Source organism: Lonchura striata, chromosome 2, assembly GCF_050655825.1.
Source record: "Lonchura striata isolate lonStrDom1 chromosome 2, ASM5065582v1, whole genome shotgun sequence".
Lineage (NCBI taxonomy): Eukaryota > Metazoa > Chordata > Aves > Passeriformes > Estrildidae > Lonchura > Lonchura striata.
In genome coordinates this window covers 146,732,349-146,751,269 of record NC_140704.1, presented here as the reverse complement: position 1 = coordinate 146,751,269, position 18,921 = coordinate 146,732,349, and the positions used below count along the sequence as shown (strand labels likewise).

Sequence of the window (18,921 nt, the reverse complement as noted above, 5' to 3'; positions counted from 1 at the left end):
CTCACCATCACCTCTGAAATCTGTCAGCTCTAGCCAAAGTCATAGTCCAAGCGTGCACTTTCACCCGGGAAGCCAATATTCCAATTTACAAACTAACTGAACACGTTTCCTTTCTGCAACAAACAGACAGGCTCTTCGATGGAGGCAGGCCTGAGCCCTTCCTTATTTCTGCGACTGCAGACGGCTCTGACGTCGCTGGACATCAGCGAGGAGATGCGAACGATGCCAAATCCTTGCAGGCCTGCCAGGCAGCGAGCTGGCAATGCTCCTGCTGCCCCTGTGCATGCAGCCCCTCTCCCAGGGATGCGAGACACACGTGTGCATTTCACTCCAAGCAGGTACAGAGGCGTTCCCACTGCACCTGTACCACTAATTACCTTCATATAACTTAAAATGCAGAGGCACAGTCAGACCAATCCAAATTACAACAATCCTAAAATAGCTGTAAGCCATACTCCTGACTTAATGCTATGAGACAGAAGAGGGGGAAAGAATAAAGTTAGAGGTGCATTCCTAAACTGATGCTTAGTGAATATAAAATGACTTGAACCCCCGAGGCTGCAAGCTGACATTTATCAACATATGCAGTCCCTAGCACAAAAGAGCACCTTACTGCCTCACGCGCATGGAAAATACATTTGTTAAATAATTTTAAAAATCACATCTGAAAGGAAACTGGATGTTTATGACAGATGATTAAGTATCAGACTGCATGCTTATCTATTAGTGATATCCACACTTCAGAGCTGCATTTTTTAATATCTTTCTAAAGTGCAACTATGTATTTAAGTACTCTTAAAATAATCTACACTAGTGGACTGCAGTTGGTGCAAATCGGCATTAGTGAGATTGCATTTCTGCTCTAGTGAAGAAATAAACACTCTCATCTCATGCAGCTGTAACGTATGTAACATATGTAACACAATTGTGTTCTTTGTATTCAGCAATGGCTAACATATTCTAATACACCCTCGGAAAAGCTCTTTTGTTCCAAATCAATGACTTAAAGAACACAAGTTTTTTAACATATTGATAAAGCGGAACTAGTGTAGAGCTCATGACTCACTGTGTCTGACCAGATATGTGGCCAGGACAACATGTCTAAACTTGCCAACAAGGATGGGATTACAAAGATCTCGCTGAAGGCTGCAGCATCGCTCAGATTCAATTCTCAGTTCTGTTGCGATTTCTCTGCACAATATTTTAAGATGCAGCAACAAAAAGTCTAACAGACTGAGATCCAAGTCCTAAACCATGTACCCTCTCAATGCAAACACATCAGTATCATTTAGGTATAAAAATAAAATGAGGCCTATTAAAGTATGCCAAAGCCCCAAACAACTTTTTGAGGAAAAGACGGCCTAAAAAATTGTTTGTAGAAATGGTCCGTGGAAGATGCAAAGAACCTTCCCAGTCCATTCGTCTGGCCCTCCTGGTACCCAGCTCTGGAGCAGGCTGAGCACACTCACAGCAGCAGAGCGCTGCGGGTTAAAGCTGAATTGACGCCGCAGGGCTGGCAACAGGGCATGCAGCAGGGCATGCAGCAGGGAGGGCAGCAGGGCATGCAGCAGGGCATGCAGCAGGGAGGACAGCAGGGCTGGCAGCAGGGCTGGCAGCAGGGAGGGCAGCAGGGCATGCAGCAGGGAGGGCAGCAGGACTGGCAGCAGGACAGACAGCAGGGAGGACAGCAGGGCAGGCAGCAGGGCATGCAGCAGGGAGGGCAGCAGGGCAGGCAAGAGGGCATGCAGCAGGGCATGCAGCAGGGAGGGCAGCAGGACTGGCAGCAGGGCAGGCAGCAGGACAGGCAGCAGGGAGGGCAGCAGGACTGGCAGCAGGACAGGCAGCAGGACAGGCAGCAGGACAGACAGCAGGGAGGACAGCAGGGCAGGCAGCAGGGCTGGCAGCAGGGAGGGCAGCAGGGAGGGCAGCAGGGCATGCAGCAGGGAGGGCAGCAGGACTGGCAGCAGGGCAGGCAGCAGGACAGGCAGCAGGGAGGGCAGCAGGGCATGCAGCAGGGAGGGCAGCAGGGCAGGCAAGAGGGCATGCAGCAGGGCATGCAGCAGGGAGGGCAGCAGGACTGGCAGCAGGGCAGGCAGCAGGACAGGCAGCAGGACAGGCAGCAGGCCGGCTCCGCGCCCCGGCCTGCGCGCTGCGCGCATTTTCCGCGCAGTTACAGAGGGCTCCTGCGGCCCCGCACCGCTGGGACCCCCCGGCACCTCCCTGCCCCGGGGGTCTCCCCTCTCCGCCGGACGCACCCATTTCTTCGTCCCCGCTCCCTGCCCGGGTCCGGCAGCCTGCGGTGGGGGAGCTGCGGGGGATGGGCGCAGCGCTGCGGGTCGCTCCGAGCCGCGCCGACCCCGCCGCGGCCGTGTGCGCCGTCGGACGGTGCCCGGGCCCGTCTCCTCCCCATCCGCACGGGTCTCGGCGTGCAGTTGTATTTTTAGGCCACGGGCGACCCAGTGCTTTAACAAAGATAAATAAATAACACGAAACGCACCCTCCCCTCCCCCATCCGCGCTGCCCCCGCGCCCGCGCTCCGAACTGCGCCGCGACCCGCACGCCCCGCCGGGGACTCGGGTAACACCGGGGGGGGCTGGGCGAAGTAAAGGCAAAAGCAGAATAAATAAATAAATAAACAAATAAAAAAATAAACAAATAAACAAATAAGCACCCCCTGTCCCCTCGCTGCGGCCCCGGTACTCACCGCGGCCCCGCTGCGGGCAGGGGTCGGGCGGGCCGGGCCGGGCCGGGCCGGGCGGAGCGCGCGGGCCCCGCTGCCCATGTGCTCGCCCGAGCACGCGCTCGGCTCAATGGAACGTTGTGCTGGCGAGCGGCTCTGTGACGTCACCGCCCCCCGCCGCCCGCGGCCGCAGCCCGGGGCAGGAGCGCGGCCCGCCCCGCGCTCCTGCCCGCACCCAACGGCATCCCCCCGCACCCAACAGCATCCTCCGGCACCCAACAGCATCCTCCGGCACCCAACGGCATCCCCCCGCACCCAACAGCATCCCCCCGCACCCAACGGCATCCCCCCGCACCCAACAGCATCCTCCGGCACCCAACAGCATCCCCCCGCATCCAACAGCATCCCCCCGCACCCAACAGCATCCTCCGGCACCCAACAGCATCCCCCCGCACCCAACGGCATCCCCCCGCACCCAACAGCATCCCCCCGCACCCAACAGCATCCTCCGGCACCCAACAGCATCCCCCCGCACCCAACAGCATCCCCCCGCACCCAACAGCATCCCCCCGCACCCAACGGCATCCCCCCGCACCCAACAGCATCCTCCGCATCCAACAGCATCCCCCCGCATCCAACAGCATCCCCCCGCACCCAACAGCATCCCCCCGCACCCAACAGCATCCCCCCGCACTCAACAGCATCCCCCCCGCACCCAACAGCATCCCCCCGCACCCAACAGCATCCCCCCGCACTCAACAGCATCCCCCCCGCACCCAACAGCATCCTCCGGCACCCAACAGCATCCCCCCGCACCCAACGGCATCCCCCCGCATCCAACGGCATCTCCCCGCATCCCCCCACATCCAACAGCATCCCCCTGCATCCAACAGCATCTCCCCGCACCCAACAGCATCCCCCCGCACCCAACAGCATCCCCCCCGCACCCAACAGCATCCCCCCGCATCCACCGCCAGCCCCGCTCTCCTGCCCGCATCCAACAGCATCCCCCCACCACATCCACTGCCAGCCCCGCTCTCCTGCCCGCATCCCACCGCATCCCACCGTATCCCATCGCCCCGCATCCCACTGCCCTGCATCCACTGCCAGCTCCGTGCTCCTGCCCACATCCCACCGCATCCCGCCCCGCATCCCACGACATCGCCCCGCATCCCACTGCTCCGCTTCCACCGCCAGCCCCGCGCTCCTGCCCCACATCCCACCGCGTCCCATGTCCTCCCCATCGCATCCCACCGCCCGCTCAGCGCTCCTGCCCCGCATCCCACCGCCGGCACCACTCCACCCTGCACCGCCGGCCCCGCACAGAACAGCACTACCGGCACCGCACCGCTGTCATCGCTCCGCACCACCCGCGTCGCACAGCACCGCATGGGCACCGCCAGTACGGCCGAGCCTCGGCGTACCTTGACATTTCAATAATTAAGTAAAAGACCACACTTTTTCCGGCGGCACTCCGCAGGTGCGGGGAAAGCCGGCGCGGAGGCACGCAGCCTGCACAGGGAGGTTACGGGACCCTGTCCTGCTCCCTCGCACAGGAAGGTGCCGGAGAAGAGCGGAATCAGCTTCAGCATCAGCGGATGGACAGCACAGGAGCCTTCACTGCCCATCCTCTTCACCCCAGCAGAAGCCTTCGGCCACGTTTCTCCCAAACACTGCCAGCTGGCTTCTTATAGAAATAATTATTTTTTTCTTTTAAATACCATTCTCCCAAGTGCTGACATATCATGTCTGTCTCCAAATTATCACAGGAGAGAAGGATACCAGCATACCATATACTAATGTAGAAAGTAGCTTTGCAGCCCTCTGAGAACTCTAAGAGAGAGCATTGAGAATACAGAACAGGCTGCAGACTGTTGAAACAAGAAAACAGCAAATCCCCAGTATATGAATGGAACAAGCTTTATTTGCATTTTTGATATTTTTTTCTTTTTTAAACAAATTAAGAAAAAATGAAATGTATCCCCTTGATTCCAGGCTAAATCCAAAATTAAGTGGATGCCGTAATGCCATGTGAGATTTTTCTTCATACTGCTATTGCTCTCTCCAGGAGGGAAACCTAGAATCCTGCTGTGGCAGCACCTTTGCAGCAAGGTGGGAGCTGCAGTGTCACCTCTGCAGTGTGTACAACCTGAGAGGGTGCTGGCATCTGTGTGGGTTGTGGTGCCCAGCCTGGGAGCTGCCACTGCCACTCCAGGCTAATGAGCCTTTGCACAGAGCCTGTCTCTATCTACCCAGCATAGTGACATCTTCATGTCGATGACACATGCTGCTCCATTCAGTTAGTAAATACGCTTCCCAACTCCCCTACAATTCTTTGACTATTGCAAGAAATAGCTGATCTGCAAAAACCCTGTCACAGGAGAAGCAAAAGGCACAGAATTAGGGTATAAATCCAAGCTGCAACTCTGTGGTCCTGCAATTTAACAAGATACAACATTGGGTTGAAAAAAGAGGCTTTCCATTCTCATGGTAAGAGAGGTGGGAGCCCTGCTGAGCAGGTAGATTAAAGAGGTTTTGTGCTGTCCCTCTCAGCAAACTGCTGCAGAGGGAAAGAGGTGGAGGAGATCACTTTGGGCCATACTCCTACAACTGGCTGGAGACCAAATCCTAAATAAATGACTTCCCAAGGTCAGTGAACTCAAGAGACAGATCAAAATCTAAGGTTACTCATGAGACCAAAGGTTCATTTCATCAGTTGAAAAGGGCCAGGTGTTGGAGCACCCTGACACATTTTATTGTGGAGCACACTGACACAATTTTTTCTGGAGCAGTCTGACACACTTTTTTCTCCAAGCGCATTCCCACTCCAACATTTGGGAGAACCAGTGGCATAAAACTATTACTTTGCTTTCACATGTGCATTGCCCTTAAATGGGACCCTGATGGTTCCTTCACAGCTCCTGGTGGCTAAAACAGAAGAGAAATATGTATCAAGTAGCTCTGAAAATTGAGTTTTCATTCCTCTCTCCCTAGGATTCCCTTCCTTCCTTGGCAAAACACATAGAGAATCTGCTGTTAAAACATCAGCTCAAATTAATAGAGGTTTTCCTGGTGCCACAGACTTGCACAGGTATTAAGAGCACCAGCAGCATGGCTGTGAACACAACTCTGTGTGCCATGACAAGAGATAGGTATTTCATGTCCAATTCCTGGCATGACAAAGCCAGGAAAATATCATGAAGAGGGGTGAAAATGTTTGCCTGCCTGTTTACACACAGATAAGTCAGATGATGGTCACATTAGGTTATCCAGATGTGGCTCCTCTGTGACCTGTGGCACAAGGACATGCTGTTCCCCTCTCCTGCAAGGCACTCCTGGGGTTTGGAAGTCAGACCCCACATCCCATAAAAATTCACAGACCACCCTTATACCTTTGCAGGAAGGTTGGCAGGGGGATGGCAGCTGACCACCAAGCATTTCCCCCCGTGAAGGCACAGCTGGGGCCTCAGTAACTGGGGGAGACACGCTGTTTCCATCCCATCCAGGGTCTCTCAGTGCAGGAAACAAAAAAAGACCCTCTTTCCACAGGCATGTAGAACATGCCTTGTGTTCTTATCACTCAGCCCTGCAGGCTATCTAGTGTTTGTACTATAAAAATCCTCTCATAATGTGATCTGAATAGTCTCATATCAATAAAGCACTCAAGTGTAATCATTCTTACGACAGCTTAGCACACTTACACAAGGCAATTGCATTGCTCTAAGTTCACCTCTGCAAATTAAACAGCAAAGTCAAGGCCAACTGACGCAACACGCTCTTTCGAGGCCAAAAGAAAATCTGAGGCAAAGATCAGGGGTCAGGCTGCCACGAGGCTGTGGCAGCTGAAGCATTCTACCCTCCAGCACTCTGCTTTTGCTTCCCTGCCTATGACCCCACAAGCTTTGCTGGCAGCAGGCATCACATGTGTGCTTCTTAATCCGTGCCAGTGGAGCCAAGGAGAGCTGAGATGTGTTCTTTGAGGCTACTGGAGTGTGGAGGTGACAGCTTCCAGCTGGTCACCACTGGCAGCTAGAAAGGGAAGTGTCATCAGCCAGGATGGACAGGTAGGTGCAGCAGAGGCTGGAGCAAACCACCAGACATCCCCTGCACACATGGGCCATGGAGAGACACAGAAGAAAAAACAGCTGAGTGTGTAATCATAGCAGTAATTATACCTTCCCTCATCCAGGGATTAAGCTTGTTCCAGGTTAATTCCAGAGCTCTCCAAAAAGCCCTCAGTCATCTCAGACACTCAGAAGGAAGGGTTAGGTCATTGCATCTGCTCCTCTCCCAATAGAAACCAGCATTTTTACATCAGCCTGCCCACAAAGACATTAACTTGAACATCAGTGTCTTGTCCTTACTTCATCTTCTTGGATACTGTCTTGGAACTTTTCTTCTCTGAAGATTAGAAACCACCTAATTGTCATCCTGAATGTATTTACAGCCAGTTACACCCATTTGTTCTGCAGCAGGTTGTCAGAATTTGACACCACCAGCTCTTGTCCTCACTCTTACACATACCTCTCTGCAGTATTTACCAATATCAAGTCCATTCTATGATGAAACAATGGGAAAATGCAATGGTGCTTATTATAATTAAGTTCTTTTCCCAGTCTCCAAATTTAAGTACTCATATTAATTCAAAGAAAAGGCATTCCTGTACCCGAACAGTGATCTGTCTCTAGGTGATGGTGACTCACCTGTGATTTTCGTGGGGAAGCTCCAAGAGCCAGGAGCAGGAGGCAATAGCAGAAAAAATAAAAACTGGAATATTTATGAAGCTGCTGGAAAGATTTCCACTGCCTTCTGTGCCCTCTCAGTGTTCAGTGTGAGATGAAGAACAGATTCTGGGTGGCTTAGATGTGACTCCAGAGCAGAGAAAGTGGATATTCAGGGTTGGTATGAAGCACAGAAATAACAGACTTATCACTGATGGCCCAGCTACCAGTTACAGAAGCATGTGACTCAGATGCTCCATATATTCCCCAAGTTTGTGGCATAAAGAATATTTTTTTTAAAAAGAGAAAAGAAATGACTTTTCAGAGAGAAGTCTTTCTGCATGTGCAGCAAGACTGAACTAGTAGAACAGAGAGGTACAAAAATTCCATTAGAGATTATGAAAAGCATTTAAAATTGCTACCTTGCATGCAATTTAAGAAAGAAGAAAGCCCTGAAATAAAATGAAACCAAATGTCTGCATTACTAGAATTGGAAAGTAGACCCAGAGATGAGTATTCTTGAGTTTGGGGGAGGGCTATCAAAACTGTGAGCTAGAGGTTTAACATCATTAATGAAAAACAAAACAAAACAAAACAAAAAATCTGTGAACAAGAAACAAGAGAGAATTCAAGAGAGAAGGAGGTAGCACCATTCAGGTCCCAGCCAGATTTCCCAGGAAGCTCCTGAGAAAGGGACTGACTAAATCCTTGGTGAGAAGGAGCTTGTTTTGTCTGAAGGGTGAAAGATCACAAAAGAAGTTGCATGCCTTGGGAGAGGAAGTGGCAAGTGGTGCTGTCAGCAGGGACAGAAAACCATGGACATGAAGATGCCCTCAGATGAGAGATAAGGGCCATAGGTCTGGTCACAGGGGAGCCCTGTGCAGAACCGAGTGTCTCAGCAGCAGCAGAGGATGCACAGAGCAGATAAAATGCCACCAGTCTCCAGAGGAGAGTCTGGTGATTGCTTCTCTATTTCTGAAGGATCCAGCTCCAGGGAAAAGAGCAAGATCTCTGCTTTCCTCACACAAAGATCCTGTTGCTAAATCTCAAAGAGGAAACTGTTTAACTTGTAGGTTACTCTTTGGCACCTGTGATTAGGTGCCAAATTTCTAGACATTAGAAACAGGTTGGACCAGCCAAGCTGGCAGACACCACTGCGGTATCCCCAGGGTCCTTCCCTTTCTGTTTACTTTCCTTTTTTGGCCTTTACACTAATCTCTTCATCTATAACAAATATAAAACATTCATGTGAACAATTTTCAAGGGAGAGTGACACTGGCAGCCCATGGACTGTCATGACAGGCCTGTTGACACATCCAAGCCACAACCTGAGCTTTGGGTGATGCACAGTGCTCCACCAGCAACAGGAGGGAAGTGGGGGATGGTGTGTGAAACCTGTGCTGGACCTGGTGTCCTTCTCCTTTCAAGACCAGTTGCTATTTATGCACTCATGTGTAAAGTTCAACTTTTCCACAGCACTTGTTTATTATGGATGTGCTCCACACTGCCTGCGTGGGCACAGCCGTGGGGCAGGCACTGGGGCTGGGTCCTCTGGGGGCTTGGACAGGCAGGTTTGTGGCTGCAGGTTTGGGATCTTCCTCAGAGGCAGCTGGGAGACTTGTGCTTTCATTAGCACAGCTGGTGACAGTGGCACCACTGCCCATGTTTCATACAAAGACCCAGCAGCTCCCTAAGAAGTGGGAGATCTGGTCCAACACCTTCCTTTGCATCTCTCTGCTGCCTGGAGAGTGGCTGCACCCTGAGCCTTTGGCCTGTGCTGGCCCCTTTCTTCCCAGCTCCTGTGTCAGAGATAAAGATGCGCACCACAACAGAATGCTGTCCTGGGATTTTAACTTAATTTCACAGTCATAATGCTGCTGCTCTTATGCTACAAGGCCTAGGGTATGAAGATAGGCAAACTGGTTAATATCCACTAAAGAAACTCCACCAGTACTGGAGGGAAGCAGAAGTACCTGGTGTGGGCATCTGTCATAAACTGTTCACCAGTTTAGTCCTGGAGAATGTCCTATTTAAGCCCTGACATCATGATGGACACCTCTATCCTTGCTGTACCAAGAAGAGATTTAAGCAACTGCAGTGCAGCCACAGTACTCACAAAGATAGATAAGCACCAGGCTTTGCCCCTGCCATGTCTCAAATTATGATAATCAATGTTGTGTTGTGCCATGGAAGCAGCTTAGTAGTAGTGATCAATGAAATCTTAAAATGCCCTTAAGATGCATATATATGCTATATCCAAGTTCACAGGTATGTAAACTGAGGTGCAGATATGTAAAATATCTTGCCTGTGGCCATAGAGAGAGCACACATTGACTTCTGACTGGTGTAACTGGGAGGTACTAGAGTTCTGACTCCCAGCCTCTTGTTGTCAGCATTGGGTGACAGCGTTGGTTAAGTGAGTGGGATAACCATGGCTGACATCTCCACAGTATCACGATTCACAGCTTTTAATTGCTGTTAAACAAATTCAAAATGAAATTACGCATAGAAAGATGGGAACTACAGAGCCTTAGAAAATTCATCCATGTTCTTCCTCATCAAATCTAATTAGATTTGCCAAAATCAGTGTGCACTGATCTGTGATTCAAACAATATGCTGATAACAAATTTTCATGATAGACATGGTTATAAAGCTACTTGACTAAGCCATGAATTAGCCCCTTCAGCAGAAGCTCTCAGCACATTTTGTCAGCATAGTCTTCCACAGACAGCTTTTAATCCCCAAATCAACAGGCAATCCCACTGTTTAAGGTTCACCAGGGTCTGTGCTGAGCCTCCAGCAGAGAAGCAAGACAGGCAGCATATTCATGTTGACTATCAATCTTCATTAAAATCAACACACCGTCTTTAACCACCCATCTAAGTAAACTGTAATATGTGCTGGGAAAAGACCTTTCCACTGCTAGGCAGAGTAGCTTATTTTGCTGTTGTGCTGGGCAGCTTCACCTTGGCAGTGATGGGTAGGGAAAGCATGGATTGTATGGAAAGCATCACGTAAATAGATTATCACCCCAGTAAACCAGCAGCAAACAGGGCTGTGTGCTGACACTTGACTTCCTGACAGTGTCCATTGTCTGCCCTCAGGATTCAGAGATTATTATTTTTTTTTTTTTTTGGTTAGCTCATGGCAGGGAAGCAACTCATTTGTTTGGATAGTTTGTCTTTCAGCCAAATGATGCCTATTGGTACAAGTGACTGGAAATGAGAAAATGAGGGCAAAGCAGGTAAGTTTTAAATAAGTCAGAGTAAATAGATGAGATGCCAGGAGAGACTAAAGGACAGGATTTTCCATTTGTGCTCAGTTTTCAGCTGAGCTTTGCAACCACTGACACCTGAGAGCTTCTGAAAATGTGCCTTGTCTGAAAGCCAGAGTGCATGAGTTTAAAGTTACTCAGAAAAACATGGCAGAGGGCAAGCAGTGCACTTGTATCTGTTTGTACCCGAGATTTATCCTTCCTCTGCTGTCTTTTCATCCAGAAATTGTTACTGCTCCAGAAGAGGGAAACCACAGCACTTTTTTTGCCTGATCTTTTAAAGTAATGAGCAATCCCAGCCGTAGGATCTGCTCATCATCTCTGAAAATTTACATACACTATGTTAAATCTTGTGTAATACCAAGACACACCATGGAAAGAAGCTGTCATGATGAGGATGTTGATCATTGACCACTGGCACAGATTGTCAGGGAGGTTATGTGGAGTTTCCATCCCTGAAGATACTCAGAAGCCACAATCACAGATAAAAGGTCATGTCCTGGGCTGTCTGCACCAGATGACCCTGCTTGAGTAGACGGGTGGACCAGGCTTTACACATTTAAAAAAATAATAAGTTACAGCCACATAGTATAGGCAGAGGTGTGCTAATAAAAATTATTTCAATTTAGAATAAGATTAGACCAGAATAAGGATCTTTATCCCGATGATATGAGATGGATTTGGGATCTTGGTACAAGTCATGCCAGTCTGCATCCTGATCCCTGGGTTTCTCTCGCCCTGGCCTGGCTGCAGTGCCTGTCCTCTTCACTGGGTCCCTGCTACACACCAGCTGAGCCACAGTCACACCCAGGCCAAGCAGAAGAGGGGACAGCTTTTCTACTGAGTCATAGAAACATGGAATAGTTTGGACCTTTCCTTTTAACTGTACAAATGGCACAGCGTTTTCATGACACTAAGAAAAAAAAAAAAGGCAGCAGCTGAGCTCTTTTCATAAACCTAAGTAAATGGAACAACAAAACAGCATGGATTATATATGTTCTAATCTACAGTGCTTGCTGCAAGCTCCAGGTTACAGTGCTTGCCCACCCACACCAGTACCCACCCAAGGAAGTTACCAGAAGAAATCCCCCAGCAGAGATGACACAGGTCCTGAAACTCATTAACCTTGAATGGGCTGTAAAACTTTATGAAATCCTGTCTGCCCTTCAGTTTTAAATTGGATTTGGTTGAACTGGTTTTAAAACTGGCTGGAGAGCCAAGATGGGCCAGCAGGATCAGCTGGAGAGGCAGACAGTGGAGATTCAGCTCTGCATGCCTACGCTGATCAGAGCAGTGCCCCCTGTACCAGGGAGGGTGGAGTGCTCCGCCTGATAAAAGGCTGAGCTCAGCAGACATTAAAGGAAGGTCGTTAGTAAAGATCAAAAGGTAGAAATGGGAGATAGAGCTGCCCTATTTGCAAAGTTACCAACGCCTGCCAGTCAGAATGAAGATCTAGATGCTGTGATGCTGAATGAATGGGGCAATCTAGATAATGATATCAAAATTAAATTAATTAAAAGAAGATTAAAGAAAGATTGCAAAACTAAGGTTGTGATCGTGTCCCTGCTGGAATCAGTGTTTCATGGTTTGTGTGGAGCTTCATGAAGAGGCCAGGATGTTGCTCCCAATGCATACCAAGACAAAGGAAGGTATCAGCTGAAAGCTGATTGGCACAGAGCCAACTATATTATGGAATAAATAAGTTACAGTAGCCTTATAGTCACAAAATTGAAACCATGTATCCTGGAGCATCCAGGAGAATTAATATAATTCATATCAATGTCATCACTGATTTGCAAACCATGGGGTATTCATGAGGACTTTAGGGCAACTGTGGTGGGACACCGAAATTCTCATAAATTGTGGCAGGATGATGTTTATCACTCACAGTTTTTCAAACAGATTTGAACAAGCAAAGTATGCTCACACCAGGTCAGTACTTGGTGTTGTGTTGACACACTGTGACTTGCCAGGGGCCAGCACTTTCCAGTGGGATTTACTGCTCCTGCAAGCAAGGTCCCCAAGGGCCACCACAATTGCAGAGGAACAGCATGGAAATATCAGGTGAGCTTGAAATCTTCTGGAAAGCAACATTACCAAATATGAATGCATGACATGCATGGGAAGTTGGCTACCAATATCAAGAAAAAGGAGTTTGAAATGGAGTTGTATGATGGGGCAACCACGATGGCCAAATCACACAGTGAATCTGCACAGACCTCTGTGGCAGGCACCTCCCTCTCCAGATATTTTGCTCCAGCTGCTAAGCAGGTCATTAATATCTGGTGGTTATTTTGGCCCCTGGAGCTGCCTTAATGCTTTTGCAGTATGTGTTGACTGTTTCAGCTGCCACAATCAGGTCTCAGTTTTAGGACGGCTCACTGAAATGAATGGGGAAAGGTTGGATTCATTTTAATTAAGCACCAAAAATTAAATTTCAAATAAAAATACACATAAAAATGCATACTTTTGCCCTTGTAGACATGGGGGAAATGCTGTATTGTTCCATAAGGGCAAGAGGCCCACGTTTTTTCTTTCACAAATGCAAAAGAAGGAAAGTGATTTTCAGCAGGAATCCAATTTTACAGGGAGGGAATAATATGTTACATAGTCAAATCACTTTGATGTCAATTTTATTTTGCAATCACTTCATAAGATATTCATATAGCCTTTTTATTCCCTTAAAGTGTTCAACTCAAGGCACAATACAGTATTATCTTACTTTTTACCATAATGATGAACGATAATGGGAACACATAATAAGATTTTATGTGTGCCCAAAGAAAAATCTGCTTTAGCCCAGATGAGAGGAATTTTGCAGATCAAATTAATATTATAAAACAGCACAATTTATCAAAATAATACAGCTTTTCTTCTCTCAATCCATTGTGAATCTCAGTGTCTGCAGCCAGTACACAGTGAACTATTAGAGGCTGACGGAATTTTTTTTATAAAATCTCTATGAAAAATACATGGCTGATAAAAGTAAAAAACCCCAAAACAAACCACCAAACCAAAACTCCCTTTTCCTCTCCTATCCATCAAACTTACACACAATAAATACTCTAATATTTAAAAGGTCTGTTACAACTGTTCTACAGTGATGCTGCTTACTGTTGAAAAGCCATCCCAGTCCAGTAGCATCATTGTTTAAGTTCCTCAGAAACTTATGGATCTCATTTGGTTTCCCTGAATTTTTTATTCTCATGGAACATGATTTATAGCAAAATGCTCTCTATATATTTTGTTGCATCCTTTTAATATAGATTCAGTTTCTTCATCTATTCATGATTTCAAAGTGTAGCCTAAAAGTCAATTAGTAAAATGTATATTAGTGGGACCACCCTGATAGAAATTTTGCTGTCTGATCCAGCATCATCACCATATTTTCTACATTTTTACTTGGTTTTAGATACTTAAACATCTGCTTCTCTGGAGAACTCTTGTTGGATAGCCTTGTCCTGATAGCAGTTGTTACAGGGCAGGTTTTCTTTCCTGGGACACAGGTGAATAAATCAAAATTACTTAAGGAGCTGTTGTAGTGCAGTCAAATGAGAATATAAATAGTTCTAGGAAAAAGCATTGGCAGTTTATCACACTGGTTAAACATAAAACTGGAGCTACATAAGACTGAATAAATTTGGAACCTAAGCAATGTGGGGTAGGATCCCACCTGGTATTGCAGACACCACTTTTGTTCAGGAGAGGGGGAGTGAGGATGTTTCTGTGCCCAGGGAAGCACACGCACCTTCAGCTCACATTCGCTGTATCCACACGGTTGCAGCGCTGATCCCTCTTCCCCTAACTCATCCCCAGCACAGCACGGCCTTGGTCCCAAGCCAAAAAAGGCTCTGTCAGACACTCAGCCGGGCACTAGATCACAGAACTACCTGCACCGAGAGGCTTTGTTTGCCTCTGCTGTCGTCACGGAGCAGATTAATGGGAGAAAAAGGAGCGAAAAGAAGCTCTCTCTCTCTCTGGGAGCTGCACCCCTGTGAGCAGCCCCTCGCACACGTGCGGTGCCGGGAAGAAAAATGTGCTGGGAAACGGGAGCGCTGCGGTGCGACCGCAGCCCCAGCGCTCCGGGGGATGTCCCGAGGGTCCAGGGCTGTGGAGTGGGGCTGTGCATTGGATCATGCACCCTCCACCTTCAGCCTGCAGAACTTTGGGGTGTTTGCCCTCACAGCTGTATATAAAGCACAATCCCTGTTATTTTTTTCCCTTCTTTCTGCATGGACACTAGCATGAAGGAAGCTGATGGAGCTAATTAGTTCCAAGCAGTGTTAATTTCTCTGATTGGAACTCTTTATGACCCAGTCAGATTGCTTAATTTTTGCGGTTTATATTTTCAAATCTCTCCAGTTATTGCAACTAATCCTTATTTCTACTTTTTCTTTTTTCTTTCTGATCCTATCTGGAAAACGTAATTCCATGTAATTGGGACATGGAATAGAAATTACACACGGTGACAAGAAAGATTTTGCCTTGAATGGAAATGTATTCAACAGAAAAGTAGCCATGGCAAGATCCACAGACGTATGTGAAGGGTGAATTTAGCAATAAAATGTAATCACCATAACACATAATGTCAGGAACTAACTGCTTTCTCCCAGACTTGTCTAGAAAAAAGAATAGCTTCACAATTCCTGTGTCGAGCTGGAAACTGGAAACAGTGCTTGTGGGAATAAGATACTTCAGACAGCCTGAGTGGTGGGGTCCACTCCCAGCCAGTGATTTCTCCCTTGTGTCTCATGGCTTCTAGCACGACCCTGCAGAAATGCCTTGTAGCTTGGGCTCCCACGCATTGGTGACAACTTGAAGCAAGGTTTGCTCAGTAACGACAAATATTAAATAGTTTTGGCAAGTGGCCAATAATGCTTTTTCATATGCATTAATATTCAGCACCAAAGGTCATACTCATCATTATGAGAAGAAATTACTCTCATTTGCTAGGAAGGCAGAGCCTGGACACACTTGAAGACAAGCTGCTTGGGTTTGAACAGACTTGAAAAAATATCTGTATTATAGTACAAACCAGGGTGATGTTGCCACTGCCTAGTCAGGGTCCCACCCTGCCGCTGTGCTGATGTGAAGGCCCCTGGCTTCCCCTGCCCGGCAGAGTCACCTTCAGCTGCGGGGTCACTGCCCTGGATCTCCCTGGATCCCGAGGAGGGTCAGGGGTGCTGAGGCAGAAAGTCACACTGCCTGCCTTGTCTGGGGGAGAGGCGGCGTCCGAGGAGGTGTAAGGGAGTCGACTCAAGGCTGGGAAAAGAGTTTCGGTTTTAATCCGGACTCCGAGGAGCTCACAGCTACAGAAAATCCAGCAGCCAAAAGTGGCTTTGAGGCTTTTCCAACATCTTAAATACCGGGGCGGTAACAAGGGGAAGGGAACGCCCATTGACCAATGGAGAAATTTGGGGGAGTGGAAGGTGAAAGGACAGACAGATACAAAAACCAATGGGGAAACTTAAGGGAGGGACCCCGGGCCCTCATCCAATCCCTCGAGGCCCAGGGTAGAAGATTCAGGAAGAATGGGATGGAGAGAGATGGGTACCAGGGAGGGAGGATGAAGTGTCTGAGCATTGTCAGGGAGATTGGCACTGAGGGAACCGCAGGAAAACTCAGCGTGGAAACATTGGGAGAAAATGGGGGTGGAGGGGCAAACCATTACAGAACTGTTACCAAAATATAAAGACACAATACACCACCACCCAAACCACCTCCCTCCCTGGGAACAGAGTAACTTTCATGAGGCATATCTGCAAGAAGGGACGGAGGGTGGATCTGGGGAACTACTTGCCCTCAGTGTGACCTCAGTGCCAGGGAGGGAACTATGGAACAGATCATCTGAGTGACATCACCTGACAGGGACAGGACAAGGGCATCAGACCCAGCCAGCAAGGATTCATGGAAGGCAGGTCCTGCTTGACCAACCTGATCTCCTTCTATGACAAGGTGACCCACTTAGGGAGGCACGAAAGGCTGTGATGTCTGCCTAGACATTAGCAAAGCCTTTGACACTGCATCCTTCACAGCATTCTCCTGGAAAAAACTGCGTGTTTGTGGCTTGGACATGTGTACTCTTCATTGGTTAAAAATCTGGCTGGATAAGAATGGTGGTGAGTAGAGTTAAATCTAGTTTAAAGTGGTGTTCCCCAGGGCCCAGTATTGGGGCCAGTATTTTCTGCCCAGTGGAACAGGACCTGGGGGCATTGGTTGGCAGACAGCTGAGTTATCATCCCTGGAAGGATTTAAAAGACTGGTAGGTGTGGGACTTGTGGATATGGATTAATGGTGGACTTGGCAGTGCTGGGCTAGTGGTTGGACTCAATGATCTTAAAGAATTTTCCAACCTAAACAATTCTATGGCTCTATAAAGGGAATTGCTTGCATGGCTGAGTCCACTGCTATAAGCAGGGTGCTCCAAATTCTTGCACCTTCATTTCACTCAAGATCTATGTAGAAAATGATTGGTTAAACTAGGAAAAAAAAAATCCCCTTTGGCTTTCTAGCAGCTACTCTGAATCTCGGATAACATTTTTTTTTTTACAGCCTTTCCCCACTGACATTTACAGCTATGCCTGAGATGAGTAAATGATACAAAGGTACGTAAAACTTGCTGAACATCAAATGTTTTGTACTGGAAATGATATCTGGTTTCTGCAGCTTATCTATCTGATTTCTTGATTTCACTTTTTTTTCTAGGCAAGTTTAGGTCTCATCTGTATAGAAACAGCAAGGGGAAACCAGGCCTTAGTTCTCAGTCTCAGCAGAGCCTTTTTCAGAAGCTCCCATAAATATCCTTTTAAAATGAAGGAATATCAAACCTGTAGTCTGGAAAGTAAATCCTGAGTGTCTCTCCAAGTGATCCTGTGTTAGGATCACTTATAGTTCAGTTTTATTTTTCTATTAATTCCTTGGCAGATGATTCTAACACAAATCAATAAAATAAAAAAATAAACCAAACATATTAGGAGATGGTTCTTCTCTGTAGATGAAACAACCACCTCCACCTTCTGTTTTGAATAAATTCAGATTTCAACTGCAGTGGCCTGGCTTATTTCCAGTTCACAGTTATTGTATTCCACTTACCTGAAATTCTCCCTTTCATGCAACTCTGATGAAATGTTTGTCATCTCTCAACTGCCTGCAAGGGCTGCAAAGTGCTTCATGAGCAAGAGTGCTTACATAGGGACAAGTAAAGTGATTTCTTTATAGGTAGTGATAAAATTTTCAAGAGCATCCTCCACTGGTGCAAATCTGTTTTTCTGGAAGAAGCATGAAATTTCTACAGATTCCGGTGGGAACTGAATTACGCAGACATGGATTCTTTTATACATTCTAGTTCTCCCCCAGCATATTCTGTATTGAAACATTGAAGCCATTTACATGAAAGCTTGGCTGGAAAGACAAAATTTAAGTACAAGAATAAAAATTAAGATGGAATTGTCAAAGTTGGTATTTAATTAAATTAAATCAGTGAGAGTATGTAATAAAGGAAATTTTATTTTCACCATGATGGTTTGTTTCTATTTTCCTTTGATGCCATATTTTGCCTAAAGTTCTTCTGGAAGAGAAGTAGCTTGAAGTGTCCTGTGAAAGTAAAGGAGCAGAGAAGTGAAGTCAAAAATGCTCCTTGTATTTCAAGTAGAGCTTCAGTACAGCTGTTTGGCAGGCACTGTAATTTCTGGATTTCAAGGCTCAGATGCTGCTTTTGTAAGCTTATCTCCTCTATTGCTCCAAAACAGCAGCAAACCCTAACACCTTCCTATCCAGATACAATGCACTACTAACTGAATCCAGCCCAGAAGCTCCTGTGAGACTTCTGAATGTGCTAATCTCAGGTGAGGGGTCGGAAAGAAGCCACATTCCTCTTTATTCCAGCAGCAATTTAATGACCAGAAGAGTCTTCTTAACCCTGTATCCACAGGATGTTTTAATATTTTTTTTTTATATTGCATTATTCAGGTACTTTTCAATCCTACAACAAAGTAAGAAATGGCATAAATATGAAGTGACATCCCATAAACCCGTATTTTTTTAGAGTGGCAGTTTGGGATCATGCTCATGGTTTGCTTTCCAGTAGGACAGTGGCAAGAGGAACTCAATTAAGAGTAAGAAATTAAATAACTGCAAGTATCCTATTCATCAAAAGACTAAGGACCTTCTGCAGATAGAAGAACAAACTCAAAATCGTTCTCCAAATGATATAAGAAGCTGACAAATAAGAAAAGGTTCATTAATC

At 47.3% G+C, this 18,921-nt stretch overlaps 1 protein-coding gene across 25 annotated transcripts in view; it reads right to left on the bottom strand.

Moving 5' to 3' along the window:
• LOC110476993 (uncharacterized) overlaps positions 1-2,879 on the bottom strand; it is a 169,232-nt gene extending 166,353 nt beyond the window's left edge. For 19 of the 25 annotated variants that reach the window (XR_014953067.1, XR_014953061.1, XR_014953066.1 and 16 more), the window contains exon 1: positions 2,705-2,862. The gene's annotated coding sequence lies outside the window, so the exon portion shown is untranslated. Of the gene's footprint in view, positions 1-5; positions 2,227-2,255; positions 2,463-2,704 lie in introns of those variants that run through there. The other 6 variants (XR_014953056.1, XR_014953055.1, XR_014953073.1 and 3 more) reach the window with 6 other exon arrangements.
• Positions 2,880-18,921: the final 16,042 nt, after the last annotated feature.